We start from the raw sequence: 12,607 nt of genomic DNA on the forward strand, positions 1-12,607 counted from the left end.
GTATGTCTTCTTTCCTTGCTCAGGTGACTGTAATGGCTGCCTTCAGTAGCAGACATGGTCACCCTGACTGGTCTGCCGCTCTGCAGTCCTGTATTTTCCAAACTATCATGCCCCATATGTTTGCCAATGCTACTACCAGAATCAGCATTACCTTTCAAGTAATATGAGCTACAATGTGTCTACAATTGGACTGAACCACGCTCAAATCTCTCCTCACTCAGACATCAGTGAGCCTTGGTTACCCATGACCCTGTCCACAATTCACTGTTTCCTCTTAGGGTTTGATTTCATTAGATAGGAACAACTGCAGACTTCCTGATCCTTTCCATCGTCGTCAGTCCCAAAGACAACCTCAACACCTTCATCTTTGTGATCTTTAGCTCTGCCGCTTAGCATAGCTGGTCTCACCACTGTCTTGTACACCTTTCCTTTCATTCTGGCTGATAGTCTTCGATCACATAGTACCCCTGACACTTTTTTTTCCACCCATTCCAACCTGCTTGAACATGTTTCTTTATCTGTTTTCCACACTCTCCATTGTTCTGGATTGTTGACCCGAACTACTTGAAATCCTCAAGATTCTTGATCCCCACTCCCTGTAGCCACCCGGGCTCCTCTCATTCACACACATATACAGATACACTTGCTGCAACTGACCTTCACTCCTCTCATTTCCAGAGCATACCTCCACCTCTCAAGATTTTCCTCAACCTGTTCCCTGCTCTCACTACAGATCACAATGTCATCTGTAAACTTCATGGTCCTTGGAGATTCCTGTTTAACCTCATCTGTCAGCCTGTCCATTACCACTGCAGACAAGAGGGGGCTCAGAGCCTGATGAAGCCCCACATCCAACTTGAACTTCTCTGTTACACCTACAGTATACCTCACCACTGTCTCATAACTAGCACACATGTCCTGCACCAGTCTAACATACTTCCGCATACAACACTAGAGTTCCTCTCTTGGCACCCTGTCATATGCTTGTTCTAGCTCTAAAAACGCAATGCAGCTCCCTCTGACCTTCTCTGTATGTCTCTATCAGCATTCTTAAACCAAATATTGCATCTGTAGTACTCTTTCTCGGCATGAAGCCATACTGCTGCTCAAAAATGCTGACTTGTGCTCTCAGTCTTGTTTCCACTACTCTTTCCAATAACTTCAATGTATGGCTCAACCTTATCCCTCTATAGTTGCAGCAGTTCTGCACATCCCCCTCATTCTTAAAAATGGGCACCATCACATTTAGTCTCCATTCTTCAAGCATCTTCTCACTCTCTAAGATCCTGTTGAATAATCTAGCCAAAAACGCTACCTCTGCCTCTCCAAAACATTTCCATACCTCCACAGGTATATTATCAGGACCAGCTGCCTTTCCACTCATCTTCCTCTTCAATGCCTTCCTCACTTCACTTTTACTAATCTCCACTGCTACAGTAGTCATCTCTTCTACCAACCCCTCTCTCTAATTTTCCTCAATTCATCAGCTCTTAAAAGTACTCTTTCCATCGTCCCATCACTCTTCTAACATCTGTCAATACATTTCCCACTTTATCCTTAATCACCTGCTGTACATCTTTTCCATATTTATATCTCTGTTTTGCCAACCTGTATAAATCATTCCCTCCCTCCCTACTGTCCAACCGAGCATACAAGTCATCGTACACCCTTTGTTTTGTCTTTGCTACCTCTATCTTTACCTTACACTGTATCTCCCTGTATTCCTGTCTGGTCTCTTCAGTCCCCTCAGTGTCCCATTTCTTCTTTGCTAGCCACTTTCTCTGAATATACACCTGCACTTCCTCATTCCACCAACAAGTCTCCTTATCTATTTTCCTTCCAGGCGACACACCAAGTACTCTCCTACCTGTCTCCTTGATCACATTAGCTGTAGTTGTCATGTCACCTGGAAGCTCTCCCTGACCACCCAGAGTCTTTCTCAACTCCTTCCTTAAAACCATACAATACTCCTCCCTTTTCAGCTTCCATCATCTCTGCGATGCCTTTTTTGTCCTGATCTTCCTTGTCACCAGAGTCACCCTACAAACCACCATCCTATGTTGCCTGGCTACACTCCTTCAGATTACCTCTTCTGTACACGATGTGGTCTACCTGCGTACTCTGCCCTCCACTTATAAGTTACCCTATGTTCCTTTCTTTTCAGGAAAAAAAAGTATTCACTACAGCCGTTTCCATTCTTTTCCTAAGTCTACCACCCTCTGTCCCAAACCTGCCCATCACTTCTTCATCACCTCTATTGCCTGCACCAACTTGCCCATTGAAGTCTGCACCAATTACCACTCTCTCTTCTCTGGGGATATTCTGTGGGGCACAGCCACTCACAACATTGAGCATCACACTTTCAATTTCCAATATCAGACTCATAAGGCTATCTGACATTCTTTTCACCTCTGGAACATTACTCCTCCTTCAAAATAACTCTTACTCCACTTGTCTTTCTATCAGCACCATGATAGTACAACTTAAAACCTACTCATAGGTTTCTAGCCTAACGATTGCTCCACCTGGTCTCCTAGACACACAATATATCCACCTTCCTTCTCTGCATCATGTCAACCAACTCTCTACCTTTTCCCGTCATTGTCCCAATATTCATAGTCCCTACTCTTAGACCCAAACTCTTGCATTTCCTCTTCTCTCTCTGCTTCTGAACACACCTTCCTCTTCTCCTTCTTCAACCCAAAGCAGCCCAATTTAACTATAACTAATAACTATATACTTAATTTCAATCTAAAAACACCATAATCAGTTTTGCAATGACAACTTGAATTGCATTTGCCATAATGAAGTATTAATCTTAATCGTCTGCCTTTAGTCACCAATTTTGTTCATCATTTTTATGGAAAGAAATTCTAGGCACAGCCATAGCATTAGGGGGATCTGGTTTGGTGGCTTCAGGATTGGGTCTCTGCTTTACGCAGATGTTGTGGTCCTGTGAACTCCCATTTTCACTGGAGCAGTGTGCACAGCCGAGTGTGAAGCGCTTGGGATGAAAATCAGTTTATCCAAATCCAAGACCATGATCTACATCTGGAAGATTATGGTGGAGTAACCTCTCTGGGTCAGGGATGAGGATCCTATCCCATGTGGAGGAGTTCAGATATCTCTGGTCTTGTTCATGGGTGAGGGAACAATACTGGTGGGAGATCACATTTCAAGCAATTTAGAATTAAACGTAGTACTCTGACTAAAATAGATAAAATCTTGCCACAACAGAGCATGATTGCTTGATTAACTGTCAACAAATTCTAAATAAAAAGAAAGGCGATCACATCATAACATCATTCAGATTATCGGCATTGTCAGCAAAATGAAAACTCCAAAAAGCAGAAAGAAAAGTGGAAAGAAAATAGATGATAAGTAGCAGGATTGAGCATATTCTCAAATCTTGTCACATGCATATTAATATATATATACTGTATATCAAACAAGATTTGAGAATTTTCAAATGAAACTATCTAATTCTATTCCTAGAAAATGATTGAATTCTTCACTGAACGAACCCAAAGGCCAAAAAAATAATCTGTTTCACTGAGAAATACCTCTTGCGAAAAAGCCAAGGATTCTGGTCGAAATTTTTTCGTGGCAACTGAGTTGGGTTTCTTCTTAAGAACGTTTCACCTTTCATCTAAGAGGCCTCATCAATTGGAATGGATTACAGGGAATTTTCCGTATATTTTTCCGCCAAGGTTGGGGGCTGGTTTAAGTTGCGATGTCTTGTGTTAATGAGAATGTTGTTTTGCAGAAGCCAAAGCATAAGCCAAAGATTACTAACATCTATCTATGGCTCTTCAATCTCTCCCACCTCAAGGCAATGTGTGATTTATTGTCTGTAAGAAAATGTTTACTATTACTCATTTGTCAGATTTCAGGCATTGTTGTCAAGTCAGTAAAACACACCCAAGTCAGGAAGTAATAGACAAGATGTGACAACACAAAAAAATCAAAAGTAATCTTTTATAGATACAAATGACCAATAAATAGCCAAAATCAAAAGCAATGGCCTTGCCAATAGTCCTTAGACAACTCAAATTTATCTCTATACTTCTCTCCTGACTTAAAAGAAAGAGCGAGTAGAGAAAACTGCTAAAAGGGAAGACTAGAGAGGCCATTTAGTGATTTGAGCAGTGAAGCTTCTCTGCTGCCAAGGACATGTAAGAGAGACAGAGAGACTTAGAGTGCCTCTCAATACATCAGATGTCAGGAGTGCTCCCTCCCACTCAGACGAATGGATCCTCTTTTGGAAAGAGTTAGAGCAATTTAAGGTCAGTGAGCCATATAAAAAATACAGTCAAAATTTGAAAAATCAAACAGGCCATGGAACAGAAAACCACAATACATAAAGTCCTTATATTTAGGATGATGAGTTTCGAAAGACTTGAATTATGTTTAAATGAGTGAGTCCAAATATTACATAATATTGCATTGACACATAATAAAAACATCAGCAGGCTGCTTATCTTGCTCTGGTTCCTTATCAGTTAGGCCAGGCTGCAAGCTAGACAGAGAGGCAAGCTAAGACCAATGTAAGCTACTTGTTCTGAGTATCAGGCTTGATTGTAAAACGTTTGTCTTCTTTAATCAATGGAAACTCAACTATCCTGATTCATGTGGCACTCTGGAGTAGATAAATATCCTTTGACAAAAGAGACTGCATTCTCCTCCTACTAAACGAGGACCACCAGCCACCTGCCTGCTTGTACTTCCTTTTCTGTCTCTCACTTTCCCACCAACTCCCTATTACCACCCCTTTCTATCTTTGTTCCCAAAAACTGGCTGTGACTCTAATCTATTATTTTTTTTAGCAAAACTATACATCTACAACTGAAAAATTGTTGGTAGAGATAAGAGGCACTAGTAAAGATACAATTCAAAGCAGTGTCAAACAGAATTTAAATTGAATGTAAACAGGAAGAAAAAAAAATACCCATTATCAGTAAGTGAAGGAAAATATCACTGCAGTACTATTTATCTTGTGATCATCTTTTTTTCTTTTATATCCCATAGGTCTTTTGTTTGTACATTTCTTTGTTTTCCCTCTCTTGACAATATTGGAGGTGTCTCATTATCATCTCCGACAGAAATATAAAACCTGCAAATTCAATTTCAAATGGCATTTTGAAATGAAACAAATAAAGATTAAATGGATTTTTTTTAAATTGTCAACACATTTTTCACTCATTTAATGTGATTTCAACCAGCCCTTTATTGGTTAAAAATGAGACACCTGCCCCAGACTTGGTTTTGGTCCTCCTAGAAAAATGACTAGGAGAATCCGAAACAACAAAAAATTCTATTGCTTTGAGCTTTTTAAATTTTGTTCAAGACGAAAAACAGGGATTCTTTTTTAAATAATGCATTTGAAACACAAAGTATGTTTTTTCCACAGTTTGTACTTCCTGTGAAATATGGATCAATTACTGGCATTAATGTGATTAGTTTACAGGTAACAACCTTCTGCATCTCTAGTTAAAGAAGCAATGAGTTAAAAAAAAAAAAAATCAAGGTTATGTCAGTCAACTTTGGTTGGTTTGAAGCTGTTTGTAACCGTGAGATTTTGTACAAGGTAAGGTACCATAAGAATATTGGATTCATGTGTTGAAGTATTATTTGTGTGGCACTCATGGCATTTATTGGCTTGATCAAACTGCATAAAAATTAGAATTAACTGACTTGGACATAATTCTATAAGTAGAACAGTCAACTATACTGCTATTAAACCGGCAATGTAGTGCAGCATGACACATTTTGGCAAAAATCTGGGTTTAAATTCTTTATTATTGACAGTTATTATTCAAAGGAATATATAATACAAGTCTTAAAGTCAACCATTTATTCAAACTTTTCAAAATTACAACTCCTTAGACTTCCATCGTAATATTGATAAGGCCAATAACAATATGTTTTCCTTTCAGATGCTGTAAGATTTTTCATGATTGGAAGATTTAGTAATTACAAAACTAAACATGAAACTGTGAGCACAAAAATACAGACACATTATCCCTTACCCTTAATCAGCAACTGGCCCCTGACTTGTCTTTCCTTCGACTGGCATGCCCTATGTTTAACTCTAATGCAATTGTAGTTATTGTAGATTAGTGCATTTAGCCATTTCACTTCCAGCGTATCAGCTGATGCAGCCATCAATGAATCATCAGTCTACATTTTGTGAGGGCCATGTTTTTCAGAGCTGTATTGTCCATTAATGCACCTGCCTTCAGATCCATTCCGCTCTCAATGAGTGCAGTTTGACGTGTCCAACAGACTATCCTCTCTACCAGATTTAAAAGAGCAGTTTGCTGTGTAATACTACATTGACGCCACAACCAATTTCCTCTTGAGAAAGTAAACTTGGGATGCACTTATTATCACACACGACTTAAAAGTAACTTCACACCAAAAACACAAGGATCCCAGATAAAACTGTTGGAGATTAGTAGGCACCAATTAACTAGTCTAATGTTTTTTGAGTGGCCCAAGGTACTTCTCATTGTGGGTGGGTTGGTCTGCAGGTTTAGTAAAAGGATAGAGTCCTTAGCTTTAGCTATGGTAGCTCAATTATATCTAAAAGTCCAAGAGGCATTTCTTATTTATTGCATACTCTTAATAAGCTAATTATAGAAAAATATACTATACCAAATGTTGGAATTACTAAAATTATTGTTCAACCTTTATGACACCTCTGTTTCACCTTTGTGTAAAAAGGACACAGGAGACAAGGTGTTCGTCAATTCCTCTACAGTCTATAGAGGAATTGTGAAAGCCATGTATATCCTTGTTCATTTGCAACTAGACAGCATACTGTAGTTGAAAAAGCCACAGATAACGAGACAGTTTTGAGGGTCAACATTAGCAGTTCACATAATAGCTTAGTTACTAAAAGTTCCCTTGATATTTTAATTCTAAGTCATAACATTGCAAGAAAAAGCCACAATTTTGACTTGAAAGAATAGTTAGTCTAGCAAATGGCAAGTTTGTGTAACTAACACAGTATAGTAGCACACAGAAAGAACATGAATAAAACTTGAAATCTTTTTCTAGGCACATGGGAAACTCTCAGGATGTCTTTGATTATATGACTCTGACCTTTTGAACTAAATGGGTCTAATCAACAACTAAACCGGAGACTGATTGTCACGGCCAAAAATGATGTAGTCATCTGATGACTGGAGAGGTCACTTTCAATAAAACACCCTGTAGGGATCAAGAAAACAGGAAGACAATGTTTCTGAACACAAGCAACTGTTTGCCAAAAAAAAAAAAAAAATCCTTTTGGTTTTGCAAATAAAATGGAACAGTAAAAAAAAATCATAATTTAATCATATTCTATTGTTTTGAATCATACACTAATAAGCCGATATTTGTATTTTATCCTCTCTCTCTCTCTCTCTCTCTCTCTCTCTCTCTCTCTCTCTCTCTCTCTCTCTCTCTCTCTCTCTCTCTCTCTCTCTCACACACACACATATATACACACACACACACACACACACACACACACACACAAACAGCAGTTAAAAACTTTTGCTCTGCAAAGTATCAAGTATCAAATGTATTATTTTCTTTCATTATAAAGTTACCAATGCCACTTCATCATCTTTTTTGTGAGCTTATTATGTTTTGCCTTTTAAAAGAGTAATATGTTTCATTAAAAAATAGGAGAATTTACTTTAATTTCAGGCCAAATTATAATGGAGTTGTCATAATTAAAATCGTTTCCATCCTCTCTAATATATTGGACGGAGTTCCACAACCCATATTCTCAATAATTCCTGAGCCCAACACAAAAAATTTTATTACTGTAACTTAAGCTGACATGTATGGCATTTTTTTCAAAGCTTCATTTTCCTCGGTCTAGAGTTCAATAAACTTAATCTGCAATCATTGCTCCGTTGCAGATGAACTATCAACCCCAAGATCCTGGATATATGGATGGATAGATTTTTTGAAATGAAACTTACATTGCCAAGACTGAACCTAAGTTTCAAAAAGACTTGGCTACAAACATTTCATGTATGTTTCCTCTAAAGTCAGCAACAATGATCGATTGTGCTGGCAGAATTGACCGTAAAGCCAACGGAGTCTATGGCTTATGATTATCAATTAACCCCAGTAAACATTTGTCACCCCTGAGGAATTTGACTGACTATGTACATTACCGTCAGACAACATACCCCAAAGATGCAATCGAACAATTTTCCCAACACAGTCAGTGTTGTTCTTTAAAAGGATGGAACTTTAGTGAGCAAAATAACAGAAAACAGTCACAAAATAACTGGGGATTTGACAGAGGCAGACACACTGTAGCAAAAAACAAATAACAACTTCTTCAAACTGAGTGCCAAAAACACAAATCCTCACCACAGAAAAGCTAAGTTGCTTTCCTTCAAGGGATATTGCTTTCCAAGAACTATGACAGAAACAAGAAACAACATAACTCAGCACCGGTGAACACCATTAATCTTAGCCAGCATTAAAAATGTGGGACAGGTATAACAAAAGATTTAACATGTTTTTATAATTCCTGTCCAAATGGAGTATGCACTCTTCAGTCAAAATTTACTTCATTAATTCATTTACATTTTTTCATGTAAAGATTGCAGTCACCATAAAATAGAGACAATTTAGAAAAACACAAACATAAAAGTTGGCCTAAAGGGCATTTGTATAATTGCAACTAAAAACTATATCTTTGGATGAAGTCACGGCTGAAATTACAAGGATCTGCATAAATAATATATTTTATCATCAAAAATATGTTGTAGAATATAAAATTAACAAACTGTGGTCTCTGGTGGAATGCTGACAGTCAAATGCTCTTTTTAAATTAGTTTATTTCTCTGTTCAGCTTGACTTGGTTTCCTGTTGTTGGCTCCTGTCCTATTGCATGCGATAGTTTGGCCACATACCTAAAACTTTAATCAAAGTAAATTTTAGTCTTAGGCTAAATTAATTGGTGATGTGTTCATTTCATGAAAGTAAAACATTAATTTGATATCATAGTGCAAAAATCAATTCAACCTCATTCTAACTTTAGAAATGGATGTACCAGAAAGATATTATTATCAATTCCATAAATGAAACAAGAGACACATCCGGAGACAGAGACACTGGTATGTTAGATGATCTCATTGTGGCCGCTCATTGCCCACAAATCAATATCAAAGCTCCTCTGACCGTGACATCTAAGGAAAGTAAGCATTGCATTGTCTCCTGTATACACTTCTTGTTTTCTGATTTACCCCATCATGTAATGCCTTATATTCCCATACAAGTGTTATCCTTAATTGGTAAGCAGTAAACAAAGCACAACTGCAATAAAAATTGACAATTCAGATATCTGTGAAACATACTTGTAGAATTGTCCTCCAGGATGTTGACATAAACAAGAAGTCCAAACACCAGGAAGAAGTTAAAACTCATTTCAGCAGACAAAAATGCAAGTATTGTAAAATCTGAGTGCTGGTAAAACGTGCTTTCCAAAAAGTGATTCAGTTTAGGAAAGTCTTTGCTCTGCTGACAAGCTTGGTTTCTGGAGTGTATGCCATGGGAAAAACATTGAGAAAGGTCACTGGAGCCTATTAAATTCATTTTGGAGCATGCCTAAAGCAAGAAAAAACATTTTGAAAAATGTTGATCAGCCTCAAGATCGTCATAATCATCATTATCATTATCATCATCATCATCTTATATACAGATAAGTACTCCACTATTCCAGAATACGTTACTGTTCGGTCACTTTACAGCCACAGTTGGTAGTATTGCAATATTAGTGGACAGCAGCCTTATCTAGCAGGATGGATGTGAACCCATGTGATGTAGCACTGCTTTCTCCAGTGTATTTAGAGCGAGCAATTGTGTCAGTGACATTTGTCAAGCAAAAAGAGTGAAAAAGGGGGCGTCCTGGAGTGGTCCTCTGGGTTGTGATTGGCCAGCCTGAGTCAAAGCCATGATTGAAGTATATTGCCAATTAAATGGACTTCAGCCATTGTCCTGTGGTCTATTGTCCTGTGTTCGGTGTGAACTTCAGTTAACAACATCCTAAGGTATATGTTTGAAATGGGTCACATACACATCCCATATGATAATGCACAAATTCATTACAGTCATTCGCTGACTTGGTGCATCATGTAATTTTCCCAGACCTACCAAATGTATTGAACTAGTGTCAAATCATGAAACCTGTGATAAAGTGAAGCAACCTTTCTTTTTTACGATTAGGGGCAACATCAATGGGAGAATGGAGTCCCGGACTCACCTACCGCTACTGTTTTTGTCACTACACACTCAGAGTGATTGTTCCTTGATCACTTATCAAATAACAGTCATGTTGGTTCAGATGTCAATCAGTGTTGAAACAACGGGGTGTCTATAGATCTTATTACTTGACTGAGGTTCCAGGATTTAAATGTTGTTATAGTAGAGCTTCTTTCAACATGATAGTGTCCACAAGTCAGTGTCACCCAGCTGGCACAAAATATCAATTTAATGTCAGAAAGACAGTACAAGTAGGAAAGACATTTAAAGATGTACAACTAAGTAGGTCGACTAAAAAGATTTGGGTATTTGCTGGACATTGGATTGTTAAAGTCAACAAATTATTGTCGACGTCAGCTGTAAATAGAGTTCTATATCAAATGGTAGTCATTGAGTGTCCTGATATTGAAATTGTAGTTGTAAAGCCAAAACCACTAATAAATCTCCTGAGAATTGATAAAAAAAATTGATAATGCAAAATTATCACTCTTCAAAGTTTTTCAGTAGTAAACATCTTATCTACTTATTTGTGGAATACCTATTTCTGAGAACTGAAATCGGTATTATATACAGTATTTCCCTACTTCTGGTGTACTTCATTGTAAACTGCATAATTTGCAGAAAAAGTAGATCAGTATACATTTACAGGCAGACAAAAAGCAAGCGTCCAACAATTAATAACAACCTGTGCATATTCAGAAAGCTAAGACAGATATGGATGCATGAAACAAATGCATAATTAACTGCATATGTTAAAAAAGACATAACAACACAGCAACTTACAATAACAATAATAATTACATGTAAATTAATTGCTTTATTTATTGCTGAGGTGATGCCAGGGTGTACTGAGATTTGGTGTGGGAGTTGCTATATTATAACAATTCCGCAAGACCAGAAAAACATAAATGCTCATTTCTGATTTTACTAAATGAACTTTTAAATTTATGAAATAAACTTTAAGTTAAACTTTTAAGATATTTTAAGATCAAAGCAGTCCTCTTCTTGTCTTCTTGCATTGTATGACTAAATGTAATGGTATTGAAATTGAATTCGATGGCAGCAACACACCTCAAAAAAGGTGGAACAGAGGCTACAAAGGTCTGGAAAAGTAATATGTACAAACAAGAAACAAAATCCAAAAACAACTAAAATTATTAGTTACAGGTCAGTAACATGACTAAGTATAAAAAGGGGCAGCCAGAGCCTCTCAGTTGTAAAGATGGGCAGAGGAACACCAATCTGTGGCAAACTGTCTAAACTTGTGGAACAATTTCAGTAAAGACTTTGAAGATCCAACCATCTACAGTGTATAATATTATCAAAAGACTCAGAATCCAGGAGGAATCTATGTGCCCAAGGGACAAGGCTGAATGTCAGGCCTGGATGTTCATGATCAGGCCCTTAGCCAGCATTGCAATAAAAAACTGGCTTGATTCTCCACATCATTGCGTGGGCTAAGGAAAACTTCCAGAGATCGCTCTCTGAACACAGCTTGCAGTACAACCCACAAATGGAGGGTGATGTTGTATCATGCAACACTATCATCTTCTCTGGGCCAAAGCTCATTTAAAACTGAGGAAAAATGGAAAACTGTTCTGTGGTCAGACAAATACAAAATTCAAATTATTTTTGGGAAGCCATAGAAGCTGAGTCCTATGGATAGAGACCACCTAGCTTGTTATCAGCCAACATTTAAAAACACAGTATCTCTGATCGTATGGGGTTACATTATGACGTGGCCAGCTTGCACATCTCAAAAGGCACCATAAACCATTAACATGCACAGAGAGGTTTCAGAGCAACATACTCCCATCTAGACAATGTCTTTTTCAGGGAAGGCTTTGCATATTTGCTAACTGCACACTCCTTCAATAACAACGGCATGGCCAACAGTGAAGCGCTTTCACCAATCGAAAACATTTGGTGCATTGTGAAACAAAAAAATACACCAACAAAGGCCCAAGACTGTTGAGCAGCTAGAGTCTGGTATCAGACAAGAACGGGAAAACATTCCTTCCTGAAAACTCCAGCAACCCGTCTCTTCGCTTCCCAGACCTTCAAACACAGTTGTTAAAAGAAGAGGGAATGCAACACAATGTTAGACACAATGTTTGCTCCAAGTTTAATGAAATGTGTTGCTGGCATCAAATTCAAAATGAGCTAATATTACCTTGACATGTTGTACTATCTCAGAATCAAAATCTGATGTGTTGTTTGTGCTTTATTGGGAACAAGATATGGGTTTATGACATTTGCAAATCACTGCATCCTGTTCTTTACATTTTACACAGCACCTCAACTTTTTTTGGAATCTGGGTTGTGAGTGTGT

The 12,607-nt window shown here is 37.8% G+C and overlaps 1 protein-coding gene across 1 annotated transcript in view; it reads right to left on the bottom strand.

Moving 5' to 3' along the window:
• The window catches only part of agbl4 (AGBL carboxypeptidase 4), a 281,454-nt gene that overhangs the window by 267,697 nt on the left and 1,150 nt on the right, over window positions 1–12,607 (bottom strand). The window lies entirely within an intron of this gene.

The sequence above is a fragment of the Fistularia commersonii genome, chromosome 16, assembly GCF_037954325.1.
Source record: "Fistularia commersonii isolate RoL2024-O1a breed Wild chromosome 16, RoL_Fcom_v1.0, whole genome shotgun sequence".
NCBI classification, from domain to species: Eukaryota; Metazoa; Chordata; class Actinopteri; order Syngnathiformes; family Fistulariidae; genus Fistularia; species Fistularia commersonii.